Below are 7,984 nucleotides of genomic sequence, written 5' to 3'. Positions count from 1 at the left end.
TCCATATTTATTAAATGCATCACCACAGCAGTGGCTTGGGAAACTGAGATGTACCATGAAAGCTTCTGAATTGTTCTTTGCTCTGGTCTTGTGCTTCTGGAATGTGATTCTCAGACATGCAATGAGGTGCAAAGCTTGAATGAAGCTTTCCTCGCCTCTGGGACAAGCATTAGGCCTCTGTCCCCAGGGAAGTAATCAGTGTCCTTCAATTCTTACTCCTCAATTTGCTAGGATGCCAAGAAAAATGCAACATGCTAGGAGTGATGAGTGTCTGTTTTTGCAGTTCAGATTGGGGCAGGGTGAAATATTGGGCACGAGGTAAAGACTTCTGCCATAATCATAGAATAATGAAGGTTGGAAAAGACCTCAATAATCAACCCAGTCCAACCCCAGCCCACTCTCACCATGCCCACTGACCACATCCCTCAGTGCCACATCTCTGTGGTTCTTGAACCCCTCCAGGGATGGTGACCCCACCACCTCCGTGGGCAGCTGTGCTACTGCATCACCACTCCTTTTGAGGAGAAATGTTCCTAATATCCAGCCTGAAAGAATGTTAAGAAGTATATAACCTGGGCTATTTGGAAGAATAGGGAAGGTTTAATTAACAGCAAGCTCCTCTTTCTTCAGATCAGTGTAGATTTTAATGAAGAGTCCCTGCTATTTGCTCTCCTCCGTCATCTGAATGCCTTTGGGGTTTTACAGCCCAAACCAACTCTGCATGTCAACACCATGACCAAGAAGAAAGGGAATCCCCATACCTCTGCTGAGGCATAGAATCAGTAAGTGATAGAGCCTACATGCATGGATTCCCACACTGAACTAGTTATGCCTGACATAAATGTTTGGTGAATCACGTGTCTGACATATGGAAGCATGGCAAGGGAAAGACTGCAGCAGACAGACAGAGCCAGAAAATTACTCTTCAAATGTTTTAAAGAATTTTTGCAGGCTCCAGAGACTTGTCTATGTATTTGTGAAGCTTAACGTGGAATCAACCCTGAGAGGCTGAGGCTGCTGTCACGAGGAAGAGAGGCACTGCTTCAAGACAGCACTGCAATGGGAAATGAAATGGTGGTGTTTATTGAGTCTTGATGCCAGAGCCATAGGTCTTTGTATCTGCATAGAGAGAATCAGACATGCCAGAGCAGCCAGTTCTGTAAGGCAGTCCTGCCACCAGGGACTGTGGGGAGCTCCCGGATCAGGGACTGGTAAGGGGGGGTTTCTGTGCTGCAAGAGACTAATTAGGCATCAAGGCAAAGCATTTCCATCCGCTTAGGAAGCACTGTCCTGACCTTGCTGCTACGCCTACTCCCTCTCTGTCACAGGACTGAAAGAGCTTTGTTCAGCTCTTTTAAAACTGGAAAAGGAGCCCAAGCGCCATCCTTTATGCAAAAGCCGAAAGGTTAATATGTGTCACTTTTGTTGGCTTGGAGGCTGCAATAGGCTCAGGAGGAACAAGCCCTTTTTAGTGAGGAAGAAGCAACACAAGCCTGTCACAGTCTGCCCTTTCAACCCTCACAGTTCAAGCCCGTTTTCACACCACAGAGTTCAGAATACATCCATCCTTCTCTGCAGCAAATGAAAAATGTGACACAATGCAAAGCGATGCAACGCGAAGTGATATAATGCAGTGCAGGATGCTGTTAGATATGGGTTTTGCTGGGGATTGCATGGATAAGCAAGCATCAAGCCCCTGAAATTAGAAAGGTCAGCCGAGGCGCTTCCTGTTGGAGCTCACAAACCCTGGTGCTCAGCTCAGAGGGCAGGAGGTAAAATTAGAAGTGGCTGACACAGGGACAGGGTCTGTGGCTTGGGGGCATGGGAAAATAGGCATTACCAGCAATTCTGAATGTGTCAGAGGATCACCACAAAAAGTATTAACCCTTCTGTCTCAGATGCAAGGCTTGAGGTATCTGTAATCCCTCCCTAAATAATTCCCCTCTCATTCCCTAGTTTATAGCAGATGAGTACAGATCTAGCTACAGGCAACCAAATAATTGAGACTCAAATTGTTTGGGAATCACCAGCCCTGTTTCTTCCTAGAAAGACTGCGTTAGGTAAACAAAGCTCAGTAGATGCCTTGGTGTCTGGCACTTTCCTATGATATGAAAGACTGAATAATTCACTTGTTAGTAGTTCAGAACTTGAGGCCCCTACTGCAGTGAGAATGTCTTGCATCTCTAGGACTATATGTTCACCAAATGTGGAAGAGCTTCAACAGAAAAGACAAGGAGACTGCTCACAACTCCAAACAGCCTCTGTTTGTTGCTAACCTTTTTAGATACTGTTCTTCAGCTGTTTGTCTCCCGTGTACTCAAGGCATCTAACTCCAAGGAGGGCAAATTGCAGGCACTGACTGCTTTCAGGGATGCAGTGTCGTCATATGCAACACCCTCTGCAAAGATTTAAACCAATGCGGTCTTAATCTCATATTCTAACCACAGACAGTTCCTCCAGCCTCCAAGAGGACACACTAACCTGAGGAACTAATGGGTCTGATTGACTTACCACTAATCATAGAATCATAGAATGGCTTGGGTTGGAAAAGACCCATCAAGTTTCAAACCACCTACTGCATGCAGGGCCATCTACCTCCACATCTAATACCAGACCAGGCTGTCCAGGGCCCCATCCAACCTGGCCTTGAACACCTTCAGGAATGGGGCATCCACAGCCTCTCTGGGCAGCTGTTCCAGCATCTCACCACTCTCAAAGATATTTTTTCAAAGGTTTTTCTTCTAGATTTGCCTTGAAAAGCAAACAAACGAACAAAAAAAAGGAAAAAAAAACCCAACCAAGCGAACAAAATCAATGCACATCAAGAAGCAATTTGTCTGGCAGGTAAAATAAAAATAATGAAGAAAAAATCAAAAGACAGAGATACACAGCAAAACAAGCTGTACAGCTCTGCTCACAGCCATGCAAGTCTCGCGTTGCCTCTCTGCCTTCCTCCTCCTGCTGAATGCCAACAGCTGTAAGCCCCTCCAGGTGCTGATAGGTTTATCTCTCCAGCCAGTATAAACGTGACAGCTCTGGAGCTGGCTGGCAGCACGTGTTCCTGTGCTGCAAGAGACAGAAGAGAGCTGCAAGACTGAACATGAGAGTGAGTCACAGCAGCCAAGGGGAAACATCAACTTTGGAAGCAGTGAGAGATGTAATTGCGAGGGATCCTTTACAGCTGCGTGCCTTGTTCATGGGTAAACCTGGGAGATACTGGCAGCGAAAAGAAACACCTCCTTTAGCAACATCTGCCTCCTGGACCGATACCAAACTGCTTTCCAGGTGTTTGGTTTGGTTTCTTTCTTCCCACTGGTGCTGTCCGAGACGCCCACGAGTGGGGAAGCCGCTGACTCAACACGGATAGGGTGTGATGTTGACTGTGCACAAGCAGCTTTAGAATGAGCAAAGTCAACAGGCTGGAGGAGAAACCATGGGAAAGGCTTGGCCTCTCACTAACCCATGCGGTTGCAGCAGTGGTTTTTAGCAATAGTGTTAACAGAGTGATCTTGGAGCCAATGAACTTTTAACACTTCCATGGGATGACTCTGCAAGCCATCACTTGGAGCATTTGGTGCATTTGTGATGCTTTGGTGCAGTTGTGTTGGGACCAGCTCTTCCCACACTAGACATCTCCATCCGAGCAACTTTAGTGTGTCTTGTGCCAGTACCAGACCTATGACTATCTGGCTTAGTGTTCTTCTGAACCCCACAAGAATTGATGCATCAGAAAGCAGATATTTCACTTTTCTGACGATGAAACCAGAATGCCTCTACATATGGCATAGCACTTACTAGCCACAGTCAATCAGGAGAGAAATGCTGGGGTAGCAAACCTCCTTCAGGGACTACCAAGTACTGAGTACTGAGCCGCTTCAGATGGCAAACACATCCTCCCTAGCACTTGGTTAGCTTCCTAGTAGACATTAGAGAACAAAGGTGCCTCAGTCTGATCTTGCACCAAGTAGATTGGTGATACCTGATCAACTTCCAAATTGCAGTGGTAGTTACAGCTTGAATGTACACCTTTGCTCTGAGTGCCAGTGTTATAGGGTGCTGTGGTTGAAGAGCTTCTCCCAGCCATATGACAGTCCTATGCTGATCTCTCATTAACACTGGCAGATCCTGGTTCTTTGCACTGCTCAGAGAACCCAGTAGAGCAAAACACCTACCATTTGTACTGGTGTCTTTTCCTTCGTTGTATGTCAGCAGATAGAACTGTATTATCTGTATCTCTAGGTACCTGAAAACCTGCTTCACGATATTGATGTCATGGGACAAGGCTATAGAAGGACAGAACAGCCCTGGAGCACACTACTAGTGTCCTAAATTACATCCTATATGGAGCTTTGATGGTATAGAGGCTACATAACTGGCATTTGGAGCAGGTATGGTGTTCAGCATGTATTTTAGGTGTGACAGGTCAGACTGTCAGCCTCTATCACAGTGCAATACTGAGAGACTAGATAATGCATGAGTCAGAATATGCATTGAGTCAGAGAAGAATAAGGTCCCGTGTTCTTGTACTTCAAAGCCAACAAGGGTTTTAACACTGAGCTTCAAACTTTCACTTCAATCCCCTGTGGTAGGATTTGTCTCACACAATTTTAGGAGCAGATCAGTTCTTTTACATCCATGAGTAATACAGTTTAAGACGCCCTGGAGCACCTATCTATCTATCTACAAGGGGCTCTACACACCTTCACAACAATCCTGGGACATGAGACAGATTCTCTATGCCTTCTCAACAGGCATGAAACACCTATATTTAGACAGTGAAATTGAATCCCATCTTGCAAGAGATCTTAGCTCTGGCAAGGTCTACACAGCAAACAGAGAACAGAGACTGTCAGGTGAGACAAACTTTAAGACAATTGGAGTTCAGTGGAGTTGTACCTATGGAGAGGTCTCATTTCATCTGAAATTACCTTGTTGACCCAAACCATGCACATGAGGTAAACATATGGAATTGTGCTTGCCTTTAGGAAGGCCCAGATCTTTCCTCTGCATCTTGAGGACAGTGGAGCTGCCTTGGGCTCCCTGGAATATCTCAGTTGGCACTGTGAATCTCCATGAGGTTAGCTTAGCTGAGATCTAGCTCTGTGTTGATTGTTTGCATTGGCCCTTAAGTCACAGGCACTGATCACTAATTATCTATGTCTGGAACGGAACCCTACTTCTTAATTTAGGTGAAATGAATCTTATCTGTGGAAATCAGTTGATAGGGTATGAGTTTAAGGAAATGATTCTTGAAATGATAACAGCATTTATTATTTCATTTTGAATATTATTTCAACATGTCTGCACGCACCTGACACAATGCTACACACATACTTCTTCATCACACATTTTAAGGCATTTTGCTTTTACCCTCTCTTTGATTTTTGCTGTTCTGTTCTCCTTTGTAAATTGTTGATAAATGTAGACTGTTTCCCAAAGAGGTGTACACATGTATGCAGCTGAGGTATGATCAGACATCTCCTTACATTAACTGGGTATTTATTCAGAAATGCATACATTGCCCTACAGGAAGAACAATGTACATAAATAATCCAATAGAAAATAGCTGCTAAATTAAGTTCACAGTTTTATCATGCTTTGTAAACTCCAACTTATCCAATAAATGCTTGAGCCTCTTCCAGTTGCTTGCTGCAGCACAAATACTCTGAATTGTTCCACGTTAAAGATGTAATTTGTTAAATAGTACTGATTGAGTGCAAGGGTGAGGCACTGAGCAACAGCTTTGGAACAGGGCCTCATACAAAATTGTTTGAGGGATCCCAGATGATTGTAAAGTGCTTAGATACCATCATTGGCATAATAAAGACAATCACAAGGAAGTGGAGTTTATCTATGTCTAATTTGGTCAACACTGCATTCAACCGCTTGTAAAGGACCAAAGGTGGGACATGACAGCACTTCTCAAATACCTGGCAGATGAATTAATTCATCTTTTTTATCTACTAGTGCATCACCACATACTGCAGCGATGAGCACAGTACAAACATATCGAAGATCTGGAAGAGGAGAGATTGACTGGGATGACCCTTTTGGATTTCTGGTGATGTGAGGATCAATCTCACTTCTCCTAAAGAAAAACAAGGAAAATAGGAAAAGACTTGGATGCCTCAGACCTTCACACAGAGAGGGAAGAGGAGATTGGAGGAGAGGGGAGGAAATGAGTGTACATCTCTGTGGGCTCTGACCAGACTTTGGCAATGACTCCAGATTTTGTCACATTTCTGTGGATTGGCAACCTTTCCAGGAAAATGGCATGCAACAGATGAAAGGCATCCTGAGGTTACTCAGACGTGATGCCCAGCAGAGCCACAGATACTCAAGCAGCAAACAGCATGGCTTAAAGAAAAGGAACAAGAAGGTATCACAAACAAAACAGCCTTCTCCTTCCCCAAACCAGTTTTCTAATGAAATCACTAAATCTTTAAGAGTGTGCTAGCCCTCTAGAAATGAGGGCAAGTAATTGCAACTTTACTCACAGGATTCAAGATCAAGTTTACCACATTTAACTCAGAAGAAAAGCCAATTATGATGGCTCCACTCACTGGAGATACTGCAATATGTAATCAAAATTTACTTTAAAAAAAAAAAAGAAAGAAAAAAAGCAGTTTTTGATAAGCAGTTCTAGAAATCCAGGTCATCCTGGTCAATTTCATCAGAACCTTCTTTATTTTTAGAAGCCTGAACCTTATGTTTGTCTCCTTTCTGATCTGCACCTTCAGTATCTGGCTGTTCCTCATCTCCCAAAGGATCAATGCATGAAGATGCTTTGTCCTCTTCTTCTTCCTCACTATCAGGATACATCTTTGAAGGTTTGCTGCTCTCATCACTTTGAGCCTCCGCACTGGGGTGCTCGCTTATGGAGTTATTATCTCGGCATTCCTCTTCACTTTCATCATCAGAACCCTTCTGGGACTGTTGTGAGAAGTTTCCCAGAGAAGAAGAACCAAAAATGGTAACTGCTTTCTTCAGAGTCTCTAGCTTTTTCCTGTTTCTTTTGCCTTTGGCCTTGGAGGCTCTTTCAGAAGACTTACTGTTGCCTTCCTGGTTTTTGTTTGCCATGACCAGGTCAGGGTCATCACTGGTGGGTTCCTCATCATTCTCTTCATATTTCTCACCACCTTCACTGTTGTTTTCTTCTTCATTTGAACATGCCTCATCTTCTAACTCTACATTTCCATCTTCTGCTGCCTCATCCTCATCCTGCTTAGCTTCCTCACTTCCTTCTACAGCATCTCCTTCAGGATTCTCATCTGCCTCTGAGCCATCAACATCTTTGCATTTGAATGTCTCCTCCTCCTCATCAGCTTCAATATCTTCATCCTCTGGCTCCTGTTTTTCTTCAACTTCATCATCAACTTCATTTTCAGCTTTGGATTCTACTTCAATTTCCTGCTCTTCATTTTGCACTTCTTTTTCTTCTTCTTCCCCGTTTGCTACTTCCTCCTCTTTCTTTGTTTCTTCTTCATCTTTTTCTCCTTCATTTTCCTCTTTTGCTTCTTCTCCTTCCTCTTTTGTGTTTTCTTTCTCTGCTTCCTCTTCATCCTCCTCCTTCTCTTTTACTCCTTCCTCACCTTCTTCTGCTTCTTCTTCCTCCTCTCTTTCTACTTCCTCATCTTCTTTTGCTTCCTCATCCTTCTTTGTTGCTTTTTCCTCATCTTGCATTTCCTCGTCCTCTTTTGTTTCTTCTTCTTCCTCCTTCACATCTTCCTCTTCCTCCTTTCCTTCTTCCTCTTCCTTGTTTACTTCTTCCTCTTTTGCTTCTTCCTCCTCCTTCTCCATGTCTTCTTCCTCCTCCTTTGTTTCTTCCTCCTCCTCTTCCTCTTTTGCTTTTTCTTCCTCCTCTTCTCTCCCTTCTGTCTCCTCTTTTGTTTCTTCCTCTTCCTTCACTTCCTCTTCCTCCTCTTTTGTTTCTTCCTCCTCATTCACTTCCTCCTCCTCTTCCATCCCTTCTCCCTCCTCCTCT

The sequence above is a fragment of the Lagopus leucura genome, unplaced genomic scaffold (assembly GCF_019238085.1).
Source record: "Lagopus leucura isolate 7727_CA_CO unplaced genomic scaffold, USGS_WTPT01 Super-Scaffold_100038, whole genome shotgun sequence".
NCBI lineage: Eukaryota > Metazoa > Chordata > Aves > Galliformes > Phasianidae > Lagopus > Lagopus leucura.
The sequence above is the reverse complement of the archived record's forward strand: the minus strand, read 5'-3'. Positions refer to the sequence as shown.